The sequence below is a fragment of the Callorhinus ursinus genome, unplaced genomic scaffold (genome assembly GCF_003265705.2).
Source record: "Callorhinus ursinus isolate GAN/ISIS: 27379988/994484 unplaced genomic scaffold, GSC_fseal_2.0 scaffold46, whole genome shotgun sequence".
NCBI lineage: Eukaryota > Metazoa > Chordata > Mammalia > Carnivora > Otariidae > Callorhinus > Callorhinus ursinus.
Window position 1 is genome coordinate 3,337,543 of NW_027397108.1, and position 12,460 is coordinate 3,350,002.

The 12,460-nt window shown below is 48.3% G+C and overlaps 1 long non-coding RNA gene across 1 annotated transcript; it reads left to right on the forward strand.

Moving 5' to 3' along the window:
• Positions 1-485: 485 nt before the first annotated feature.
• LOC141370823 (uncharacterized) lies at positions 486-3,414 on the forward strand. Its single transcript, XR_012375232.1, has 3 exons — positions 486-659; positions 1,214-1,304; positions 2,176-3,414. It is a non-coding gene; the product is annotated as an uncharacterized lncRNA (long non-coding RNA).
• Positions 3,415-12,460: the final 9,046 nt, after the last annotated feature.

The window sequence follows — 12,460 nt, forward strand, 5'->3', positions numbered from 1 at the left end:
TCGCAGGGCACTTGGGCCTAGGTGAGAGGAGCTAAGACTGGAATCAGGGCAGGGACAAAGGGAAGGAGCAGAGCGAACAGCTTGAAGAAAGCATGAGCTATGCCAAGGAGGAGGGTTACTACAGCCAGACGCAGCAAACAGCCTCACTGCAGACTGTCCCAGGGAAGGTCACATCACCTGAAAGGCTGCATGTGAGGGTGGCGCTACCTGCCCTGCCTGGTTGGAAGAGGATCTCCTAATTCTGTGCATGTTTTCATCTCTACAGCAGAGAACTGGGGGAGGGCATGTACTTTCTAAATGACTTGTTTCTGTAGAATTATTCATTTCTAACTTTTCAAAAGAGGCAACATTGTCCGAAAGATGCCGAGGTGATAACAGGGAGGGGCTGGGCATCCTGCCCCCCCCCCCCAGAGGCACCGCCCATAAACACTGAGGTTTGGCTGAGAGCCTCCGAGCAGGACCGCAGAGGCCCAGGCAGACTGCTGGGCTATGAGCGATGATGTGCTCCAGTCCTCCCTGGCCAGGCCTCTAGTTGTGGGTGGGGAAGCAAAAATGTCGGTGGCCTTGCCCCAGCCTAAGAGAGTCCCGTAGGAGGGACAGACACGAGATAAATAAAGGACAACACTGACTGAGCAGGACTACTACAGAAATGGCCCCAGGTACCCAGGGGAGGTTACGTTTTAATTCTAATGGGGATGGGGGAGCAGGTGTCAGGGAAGATGCTGTCCTGGTGGACTTGAAACCATAAAGATGATTTAGCCAGAGGCATACGTGAGAAGGGTGGTCCTGGCAGAAAAACAATAAGCAAGTGAAAGCAGGCACAGGTGACTCAATGTGTGCATTGTGGGAAAATGGCCCAGAGCATTGTGGGACCCTCCCTCGGGCCAGGTGTTTTGTGGGAAAATAGCTGAGAGCATTGTGGGAACCACTGGCCACTGCATTGTGGGAAAATGGTCCAGAATATGGTAGGCACCAGTGCATTGTGGGTGCCATGAGCACAGGGCATTGTGGGAACTTCCTGCACAGAGCTTGAGATAAGAGGGTCCAAGGAGCTGGGCTGGACACATGGGCATAGGTTTATTTACTACAGTTGGATTTTTTCCTGCCCCCCTTTGCCTTATTTGTTTTTTTCCTCTTAATACTTATCATCCATTAAAAGCCTGCATGCACTTGACTCATTTATCTTAATCCTTATTGTCTGTTTTACCACCAGAATAGAAGCTGTAGCAGGACAAGGATTTTGCCATTTTTGAACTGTATCCCCAACACTTCTTGGCACACAGAAGGCGCTGGATAAAGGGCTGGTAAGTAAATGAGCTCTGAGGGTCATCCTTGGACCAACATCACCCAGGGAAGGTAGCATCATTGCCTGATGGCCTTGGATATCATGTAAACAAACGTTCTTCATTTTACGACTTATTCTAAAAACCCACACTGGCACAATACTCAGCTGGCATCCAGTCTGTGACTTCATGGATGATACTGCTTAGAGTAAGGCCAAGCGGAGAAAAAAAAAAAAAAATGAACACTTTTAAAGAAAACTATTAGTGTAACAGAGTGCAGAGTGCAAGGTCCAGGTGGGAAACACCCAAGACTGACATGACCAGATGGACATTCTGCAAAGATGACTCAGGCAACAGTCTAGTGTGCCAGGCACAAGGGAGCAGGGTAAAGAGGCTGTTCTAAGGGTCCAGGGGACAAAATAGGGGGTGAGCTAAGGGAGTATGGTGAGGAGCAGTGGGATGGAGGGAGCTGGCAGACCCTGATCAGGTGTGGAAGCTGGGACGGGGCGTGGGGGGCGGTACCATAGCTCCTACCTGTATCTGTTAGCCCAGGACCTTCCACATAGTAGGTGCTCAGGAAATATGCAGTGAGGGACTCAGTGAGGAGATGGATGAATCACATAATCCTCTGGGGCTTCTCATGCCCCCACTGAAGAGGCAGTTAGAAAAGGGCCAGGGGCATGGCAGAGAGCTGGCCAGCCCCACCTGCACCGCGGGCACAGAGGAACTCGCTTCTGGCCAGCCCTCAGGGGCTTAGAAGAGCGACAGGTTCACAGGATGGGAAGGTCCCACCGCAGACGGGGAAGTGATGAGGACAGGGTCTGGCCTGTAAGACAATTTCTTTGACACTCCCATTAGCCCTGTCTAGACTAACCAGCTTCTCTCCTGACAGTGGAAAGGAGGTAGCAAGGACTCTGCTTCTCCTTAAGTTGCTCACATGGACCTGTCAGGAGCCATTCCAGATCGGCTGCGGGAAACATCCTGAACGAACGTGAGACTCAGTGTTTCTCCTTCCCACGAGGGGTGAGAACAGCGCAGCGGATGCTTCTATAGAGAGAAACCAGTTCCCCTCAACCCCATTCCACAGTCACACAGACCGCAGAATAACAATTCCGGGGGGGACTCACATTTGTGGGATCCCTACTATGGACCACATACTACAGCACGAGCTTTATGTGTTACGATGTCAATGCAGGATGGGTGTTTCTTGCAGATGAAGCATCTGAGGTTTGAGAGTTGAGCTCTTTAGCTAAGGCCATACAACCAGTAAGTATCAGAACTGGAATTTGAACCTAGCTCTTCAACATTGTAAAACTCATGTTCTCTCTAATAGAGCCTTTGGCTCTGTCCAAAATAGTCCTCTGGGCTCTGTGCCTAAAGCAATAGAAAATGTAGACCAAGGACATCAGACTTGGGACAGAAATATTCTGGGACATTTTTGCGGCTAAATGCTCTGGACCTCAGGAGAAAGCCTTCAGACAAAATCTGTGAGGACAAGGGCCTGGGCAGACATCTCCTCTGTTCATTCAACCCCAGGGAAAGGTGCTCCAGGCAGAGGGTACAGCATGTGCCAAGGCATGGAAATGTGAGCAGAAATGTGTTCATTGTCGCCGAAGCAGAGCCAGCAAATGAGGGAGTGGTAGGAGGTGTGGCCAGAGGGATGGACTGTATTGCTGGACCCTTACTATCATACTCTTCCTTCTGGAGTAGAATCTGCCCTGAATCAGGCAGTTCCCCTTCCTGGGTGCCCTGAAAAAGGACTCAGTGACTGCATTCCCCAGAGTGCCTCTGATGGTAACGAGGCTCAGCCCAGAGACCATGTGAGGGGGTGACAGTCTCCCAAATATTAGAGGGTTGGCCTACTTTCTCTACAAGCTGGTGGGCAGATGGTACTGAAGAGGAGGGAAAAATATATATAGTTGTAGCTGTTTCTGAAGAACTTAGACATAGTGTCTTGTTCTCTCCTAATGTACGTTTCAACCAGAATAATGACTAGAAACATCGGATTCACATTTATTCTGCAGTTCACACCAAAGAAGAGGAGCGGGAGCTCCAAGGCAGCCATTTCGCCCGTAAGATGCATGGGGTGTTATACGCAAACAATGGATCGTGGATCACTACATAAAAAACAAATAATGTATGGTGACTAACATAACATAATAAAATATAATTAAATTTAAAATATAAATAAAAATTAAAATAAAAAAAGATGCGGGACATTGTGATTCATAATAAAAAAAAAAATATTTGGTCTCTGGCCCCTTTTCTGGCACACAGTTCCTAAAACCCTTGAAATTTCCTGTGAGGAGCAAGACAGGTGTCATTTGTTATGTTAACAAGGTGACCTTTGGAACGACCTAAGGATGGGGTTGATTGCCAGGAGAACCAACCACTTGATTAGAAGGCTGGAGCTTTCAGTCCCACCCCTCAACTGGGAGGGGAGAGGGGCTGGAGGTTGAATCACTGGCCAATGTCCAATGGCCATTACTTTCATCAGTCATGACTGTAATGAAGCCTCCATGAAAATCCAAAAGGACAGGGTTCGGAGCGCTTCCTGGTTGGTGAACAGATGGGAGATTTGGGAAGAGTGGGCTCTCAGAGAACACGGAAGCTCCAAGCCCTTTGCCCATACCTATGCATCTCTTCCATGGGTTGTCCCTGAATTATATCCTTTTACCCTAAACATGTAATCTAGTACGTAAAATGTTTCTCAGGGTTCTGTGAGCCACTCTAGCAGAGGAAGAGAACCCATGCAGGGAGTCCTGCTAACCTCTGATCTATAGCTAGTTGGTCAGAAGCCCAGGTGCTCTGGACTTGAGGCTGGCATCTGAAGTTGAGGTGGGGGGTAGCCTTGTAGGACTGAGCCCTCAACCCGTGGCATCTGATGGTGGCATCTGATATTCTCTCTGTGTAGACAGTGTCAGAAGTGAGTGGAATTGTAGAGCACCCAGCTGGTGTCAGAGAATTGTTTGGTGGTATGGAAAAAACCCATACACACATTAGAACTGGGTACAGAAATACAGATGTGACTGGTATTTTCTATACTTAAACAGCATGACCAAATGTCAGTGCAAGTCATTCAACACACACTGACCAGGTTCTTCCTGTGTGCCAGGAACTGGCCCAGGCCCGGAGGATGAGCAGTGAAATCTGTAGGCACAAGTTCCCTCTCATGGAACTTCTAAGGCAGGCGTTAGGCACATAATCACACCCAGGCTCCTTGGCCAAGTCATTGCCACTTTCTCACCTTGGTCTTTCACCTACATAGTGGGGATGATTTTGTGAGTAAAGTCAAGAGAGGGATGGGGAATAGCTATACAGAGCTAGAAATACTAAAATGGTACTTGGGGCCATATGATTTGATTTCCGTCTCTGGCTATTCCACCCCTCCCCCTTAAGATTTATTTATTTACTTATTTATTTGAGAGAGAGTGAAAACACACTTGCGTGGGGGGAGGGGCAGAGGGAGAGAATCCTTAAGCAGACACCCTCCACCTCCCAACCCCTGCTGAGCACAGACCCCCCCCGCCCCCGACTTGGAGCTCAGTCTCACCACCCATGAGATCATGACCCAAGCCGAAACCAAGAGTCAGAGGTTTAAACGATGGAGCCACCCAGGCACCCCCCCCTCTGGCTATTCTTAAGAGAAGATGTTCTCTCTTTTCACGTTCTCCCCTAAAGAATCGAAGAACATTTAGGGTTTAGAACAGAGCCCTCTATCCTAAGGTAGCTTAGGCGGTACCGTTCTGAAATTTAACTGTTCTTCATGGTAATTATTATTTTTTTTTCCAGGATCCAGAGACCTCCTTTTCCCTTTATTTTGTTTTCTCTTTTCCTCTTGCCAGTCTAGGTCAAAGTGTCTATGCTACTTTCTAAACCACAGGTTTTTAAACAAGTTCTGTCATGGATGTGTGTGTGGTGGTGGGGGCGGGGAGGGGTTGTCTCTTCAAACCTAAGATTCTATGATGATGAGACTGGAGGTTCATGGGAGTTTGCGGCCAGTCCGAGTCTACTCTTCTGTCTTCTCTCTGGTAACTCACACTTTCCAAGAGCTCCACTCCTGGGCTTTCATGATGGTCTCCAACCACCATTTCTAGGTGGTCCCAGAGCTCTTAATTCCTCTGGTCTCCTGAAAGATTGGTTCTGGCACCTGGTGTTTGTTTCTTTCTGGATGGTCCCAGGCCCATCAGCAGGCAAACCAGACACAAGGTCCATGTCTGTGGATGGAGAAGATCAGAGGGAAACACATCTGGTCTATATCCTGACAGATGGCGAAGGGCTCAGAAGACGGTGTGGGATGGAGAGGTGGGGAGACACGGCTGTGAGATGAGACAGTCTGAAATAATCCCTCATCAGCAGGATTCTGAATGGCAGAATCTTTGTATAGGAAGAGATCCAGGGAGCTTGTAATCCCTCATGCCCATTTGACAGAAAAGAAGTGGAAGCTTGAGAAGCGAGATTACATATTCATAAATAGCAGAGCTCACACTTGAACCCAGGTCCTCTGCCTCCCAACCCAAAGAAAAAAAGAGAATAGAGGCACCCTCTGGGCTTGAAACGCCCAGGGGATTTGGCCGGTGGTAAGGGAACAAAACGAGCTACTTTCCCTCAAAAATCACCATCGCCTCAGACACCATGATAAACACTTAGCATACGATATTTTATTGAATCCATATTGTCACTAAGCATTATAATCTGTGTCCATTTTATTGATGATGTTAAATGACTCGCTCAAAGCTTCCCACCGAGAACATGCAGAGCTGGGATCTGAACCCGAAACCCAATGGCAAATGCTGCGTCCACTGGGTCAGACAAAAAGACCCTGGTTTTGCTTTTAAGACACAGTCTTCCTCTGAGAGGAAAACCAAACCTTACTCAAGGAAGACTTCCCTGAATGCTGCAAGCCACAACAAGCATCTTCCTGATGAAGATGTCTAAATCCTAGGGAATGTGCTTTCCCCACCTTGCTTCTCATGGATCTGAATGTCCACATCTTGAAGACTGACTCCTGCCTTCCTCCTATCTCCTAGTATCACTTCCCTTCACCCCACACTTCCCACATTTCGATTCAGTATCAAACTCTAAGGAGATGCTCAAAGAAGATGTGCTGAATCACAGGGAAAACATCGAGGAAGGGAAGCCGTGGGAATAAGGACTTGCCTGTTACTGATCCTTGACCTTCCATTGAAATTAACGCTTCAAGAAACTAAGAAAAAAGCAACTGATTTTAAAATCAAGTCATTTTTATCACCCTGTGAGTTTCCTCATCTGCCACTGGGAAGAATATGTTCAAAGCCCCGAGGCACATGAGAATATTCCAGAAATGGACATTATTATTATTGCTATGTTTCAAGACTGTTACCTCTGTTGATTAATTAACTTAGGATGTATTCTCTCCGTGTTTAATACAAACTCATTAAGTGTAAAATGGTGGGCACAAAGTCATGGCGTGAAGACAGTCATTTAATCCTGACTGTGATCCTAATGCACATAAATCACCTGGCCTCTCTCAGTCCTAATTCCCTTAATGTTTTCACCTGGGTCTAGTCTCACTTGCCAACACTTGGTCACGGCAATGACACCACTGCCCCCCAACCTTTCTCTGCTCACTTCCCTCTTTCTTCTGGGTCCCCCAACTTGACCTGTCAGCCCACTGACTCTGAAGGAGAAGTGAGCAGACGGCCTAGAAAAACAGCATGGGGTTGCTTAAAAATTAAAATTAAGGATTAAAGATCAGCATAGCTAGTCTAACTGAAAATAACTTGGAGAGATAATTAGCCAAAACTCTCAGCTGAACGAAATCAAGCTACAGAAGCGCCATTACAGCAGGGAGCCTGCCAAGTCTGTGCATCAGTCTCAAGCGAGGACTGCAAGCCAGAGAAATAAGTCCCCAACGCCCTGCTGGCTACCTGCAGCAAAGTCACTCACCAGCTATACCGTCACATTCCTCTGGACTGGAGTTCTTCCTCTGTCACTGACTAACAGTATAAGCGGGAGCAAGTCACTCCCCCCTTGTGAGCCTCCGTTTCTCTACCTGATAAACGGGAATCATAATCAGGACCTCGTAAGAGGGTGGGGGTTGAGATCAGAGCCCTGAGTCGTGCCTTGCTCCAAGCAGGTGTTTGATAGTAGCTAGTTTCCTTTCTTTCTGCCTTTTCTTGCCCAAGTTCTTGCAGAAAAGCGACTTTACTTTCTTTTACCCCAGGCTCTGGCCCCTGAGTCCCGCACAAAGTGCTTGTTGAGATTGCTTATTGCGCCAAGGTGTCTCTGTGTTTGCCTCATGGAACTGAAAACAGAATGAAAAATGGGTCAGAGCCAGGGGCTGTTTAGCCAGGGAGTAACTAACAGCACCTTACACTCGGCCTTTGGATCTGGGGAGGGGCCCACCTTCTTCCTCTCCCCAGCTGCCCCCAGGGCTCAGCCTCCAGTCTCCAGGTTCGAAGATGGGCCAAGGCCATAGATTTTTACACATCTTTCCCTCTCCCTGGCAAATGGGGGTGCAGGTGGAGATGTGGAGGGAACCTGAACCACCGCTTCTATCCCAAACAAGCTGATGCCTGGATTTTGTCACCAAGCTTTTTTTTTTTTTTTTTTTTAATCTAAGACGTAGTTGAGATTAATAGCAGCCTCGTGCAGAAATAAGGTCATGGTGAAGATATGGCCGTTTTGAAACCCCGGTGAACTTCAGGGGCCAGAGCAAGGCGGCAATCACTCCGGTTTTGGCTCATCTTCCTTCCCTGTGGCCTGTGACTTCAAGGCCAGGGGCTGTCCCTGCCTTGCAGACTTCCTCTCATGCAAATTGCCCCAGGCAGGGGTGGGGGTGGGGGGATGGCAAAGGAGAGAAGCAAGCAGACGGAAGTAATAAACTCCAACCTCCCCAGACCTACTTTCTATTTGACCGGCAAGCCTCTCAGAGCGGGGTTCCACCTGAGCCCCATTGCTGCCTCGATAAGGAACCTGCTTCCTTCCACTACAATCGGGATCTGGAAGCATGGGCTTGGAGGTGAACCCAGCCCAACCGTTTCTCAAGAAATAAAAGCATCGGTTCCACTCAGAGAAAGACCACAGCTTTGAGGGGTTTATGGGTTTTCCTGCAATCCAGTCCCCTTGCCATCCTGCACTTTTCAGAAGTATGAGTCTCAAAACTCCCTCTCCCTCATGGGTGGGGCTACAGAGCGTAAGGGCCTAAGGGAGCTAACAGGCACAGAGATCAAGGATCAGGGAGCGGTTGGGGCAGAGGGCCCGAGGACACCCTCCAAAAAAAGGTCCCCTTCCCAGCCAGCCCCCACAGAGAACGCCCCGGCCGGAAGCATCCCGGTGTATGCGTTTGTTGTGTGCTGACCTAAGGGCTGCAAGGGGCTTTTCTCTTTGCTGGCTTCAGTTCAGTGTGACACATTCCTTGAGCAGCCCTTGCAGGAACAAGCGGCCACAGGCAGAGAGGAGACCAGGCCAGGAGCCGGCAGTCCTGGCTCTGCACTGAGTCTGTGAGACCTTGAGGCATTCAACCCCAGGCTCTGGGCCTCAGTTTCCCCATTTGCAAGCAAAGGGGCTGAAAGACACCATCTCTCCAGTCCTCTCTTTCATAGGCAAGCCACTGAGGAGAGATTTTGTCCGAGCCCCATCCTTGCGTTAGGCAGGACTGACTCGCTTCCAGTAACAAATCTCAAGTCTAGACGCGGCGACTCTCTGGCTCAACCATTTCTCCAGAAGTGAATGCACTGGGCACTGCGGGCAGCAGAAGGATGGAGAACTTCCCCGTAGGCCCTGACTGGTGTGGACTGATGCACGGGCTCCTTTCCTGCTGAACTTGCCAACTGGCTGAGTGACCCAGTGTGGCTTGGGAGGCCGCTGCCCACTCTGATTTGGAAGTACATAGTCAAGGCTTGTGAGCATGACTCACGTCAGGGACCTAGGTCCTTACTTCTCCATTTACAAAAGGGGCATATAGACCTCAAAAGGCCCATAACCTCCGTAGGTTACTGTGAAAATTTCCAAGTCTCCTAATGTATGCAAATACCTTTAAATCTCATAATACAAATAAGGCCATTCAGTGCGGCCGAGCAAGTGCTAGTGACCTTGGCCATGTCATGTAACACTTTTGGGGATGGGATTCCTTTACCTGCAAAATAAAGAGGTTGATACCCCCTCCTCCACGTTCCCCCGCCAGCCTCTATAATTACATATATATGAGTAGACAGCCACAGGTGCTGGGTAATTAAAAAAATAATATCCATGAGCCCTCAGTTGCTTGTTTTCTTTCTCATACTCAGGTCTGTTGGTATCGATAAGGATTGATGGTTGGTATTGATGAAGGACTACCAATATACATCTCTATGGCTAAAATTGTTCTGAAATATGACACGGAGCAAGGCGTGATGTCTCCGTGGGTGATGACTTGGGACATCTAGCGAGCTTTCTTGCTTCTTTTAGCCAACGGGACTAAATGTTTTCTTTCAAATACGTTATAAATGGGGAGATAAGGAGCTTGATGGGAGACAGAAAAATCACGGGTGTTCGGCATCACGGGCGGGCTGTGATGAGGAAAGGACCACTATCTCAGCTGTAAAATAGTGAAGGTCTACCCACCTTCCCTCTGTCTCCTCTGCAGACTCAGAAAGAGTAAAATGGGGGTCCATACAGAATGGGGGACCCCGCAGGGGCCTCCAAAGCCTCCGAAGAAGGCTGCTCTGAGAAACAAAGGTGGTTTGTTCTCCCAGAGAACCAGCACGTGAGCCAAGGCTGGAGGGCAGCAGCGGGGGCCCAGGAGGGGCCCAGCCCGGGCGGCTCTGATGGAAACGTTCAGCTTGATGTGGCGTCTCTGGGTTCCTCTGAACATGCTCAGTGACAGGCACCAAGCAACGCCGTCTGTGTTTGAAGGTATTTCTCTACAGCAAACACCAGGCGAGGAAGAGAAAAACCCAAACCACTTCAAGTGGATTTCAATTTTGAAAGACGCCACATGAAAAGTACAGAAACCGAAGACCCCTTTAGTCCGGGCCCAAGAGTAACAGACCCGACGCGGGGGTGCTGCCTGGCTCCTCGGCGGCCCTCTCCCTGGAGGCCCCATGCGTGCCTCTCCTCTGCCAAGTGCCTCCAAGGAGGGGCTATAGGAGCTTTCATCTCTGCACATGGATTCGGAGATGCTGAGAACCAGACCACAGCGGTGCCCCATGCGGATGCCCCAGGTAGGACAGTTTTCATTTGGGACAGAGCCACCCCACCCAGCTCTGAAAGCCCTGGGGTTTAGGGTAGATCTGGGAAGGGTTATGGCCTCCAAGGAAGACCCCAAAGCACACCAAGAGGCCATACTCTTCTTTACCTGTAACTATGTACCTTTAACACTTCCGACTCTGCCGCTCCCTGACCACCCGCCTTCCCATAGAGAGGAGCCCCAATCTATGTTCTCACCATTGCCCTCTGTCTTCTTTGCCTGCAACGCCCTGCTTTCAAAAAGTTCCCTTCTCTGTTCAGAATTCTCCGCTACATACCTGGTCCTTTGGTCTCCATGTTCACTTGCCAACTCCCGACAACTGTTGTTTGTTGATAGACCCTTTGCCAAAGATGGATCTGAGGCCCTAAAATTTAGCTTAAATTATTTTGTCCCGCTCCTTCACCTGCATTTCATATAATCCAAAATGTTTCAAGGTATGGCACCATAATACAAAAGGAAGAAGCATGCTGAAATCAAAACAGCATCCCTCTGGACTTATTGTTCATACAATGCTACAAAAATTCACCAATGCTGAGATTCTTTGTTGTTGTTGTTGTTGGTTTGTTTTGTAGTGTCTCTTTTTTTTTTTTTTTTTTTTTCTTTTTTTTTTTTTTTTTTTTTTGCCGAGATCCTAAGACACATTTAGTTGGATCCTCAGGTAATCCACCACAGCTCTTCACTCCGAATTCCCAACCCCTTGGGATCTTCTTGAGGCCCTGAGCCCGGCTGGGCACAAGGCAATCCCCTGGCTTCTGCAAAGTTCAGAGCACGTATCCGAGCTCAGACAGTGCTGAGAAAGGAACAACCTATGACTAAATCTATCAGCCCCTTGATCCTGGACTTCCTAGCTTCCAGAACTGTGAGAAATAAATGTTTGTTGTTGAAGCCACCCTAGTCTATGACGTTTTCGTTATACCAGCCTGAATGGACTAAGACATCGTATCTTCTTTTTTTATTTTCAGGTATATCCTCCCCAGTCATACCCCACCCACCTCTGGCTCTCTTTCTTTGAGGGGAAACAGTGACACTATGGCTACATCTACACTTCGCAAAGATTCAGGAGAACCAAGTCACAGGGCCACAAGTTAACAATGCAGACATCTGGTCTACCAGTGGAGACTGAGATTTAGCAAACCTAAAAGAGGCCCAGGATTCTGTTTTAACCAGCCTCCCAGGGGATTCAAATGCAAAGCAATCTACAGTCCAGCCTCTTCATATTTTAGGGAGGACATGGGTCAGTTTTGGAGCCCAGAGAGAACTCAGGGCTTTGAGCTTGAGCTGCAGAATGATTTATGTGCCATTGGCACTCCAACTCTGCCAGACTGGGGTGACCAGAAGGCTACCCCCTTCTAAGGCTCATTATAAAGGATCAAGGCCATGGGTCATCTTTGTGTGGGGGGAATTTTGTTTTGAGTGAAAATATTCTGAACGGTCCAACATGGTATACGGGAAAGGATAAAGACTTTGGGCTCCAGCCAGGCTTAAATCTGTAAGTAGCTGTGTGACTTTGGGTACATTGCTTACACCTGGTGAACTGCAAAATAATGCCTATTATTACAGGTGGTAATATTAACTGAGATGTAAGTCAAGTTTCTGACATATAGAATTGGCAAAGGCCTTCCTCTCTAAAGAGAAAAAAAATCATAGTAATAATTAATGTTTATTGAGAATTTACACAACTGTCACTCTGTGAAAGTCTTTTTGCTCATTACTCAATGGCTACTCACAACTCTAACAGGCAAGTGATATAGCAGTACCAACTTCATAAAGAGGAGTCAACTGAGGTTGTGGGCAGGTGAAGTGACTTGCCAAGGCTCAAGGAGATGAGATGCCAGCTGGGGGAATGAGTCTAGAGGGTGGCTTCATGAGCAGATTGTCTCAAACAATTCAGATTTTAAATACCCTGCCCCACTGTCAGTCATGGCTTCTGTTTCTGCTTTTTTATTTGGCAAATATAGTCATTGAA